Below are 210 nucleotides of genomic sequence, written 5' to 3' on the forward strand. Positions count from 1 at the left end.
CAGCCTTTTTCTGTTCCTCTTCTTCCTTCTATATAATCTTCTCTGTTACTCACTTGCCCCATGAGGAATTAATGTGATGACGTTGCAGAGACTGATAGGGACATGTATGCAGAGGTGTCAAGTAAAGAAGTACAAATACTTTTTTACCTTACTCAAGTAGAGATTTTGGGTATCTACACATTACTGGAGTAATGCTTTTACAGCAGACTA

This window comes from Etheostoma spectabile, chromosome 22 (assembly GCF_008692095.1).
Source record: "Etheostoma spectabile isolate EspeVRDwgs_2016 chromosome 22, UIUC_Espe_1.0, whole genome shotgun sequence".
NCBI classification, from domain to species: Eukaryota; Metazoa; Chordata; class Actinopteri; order Perciformes; family Percidae; genus Etheostoma; species Etheostoma spectabile.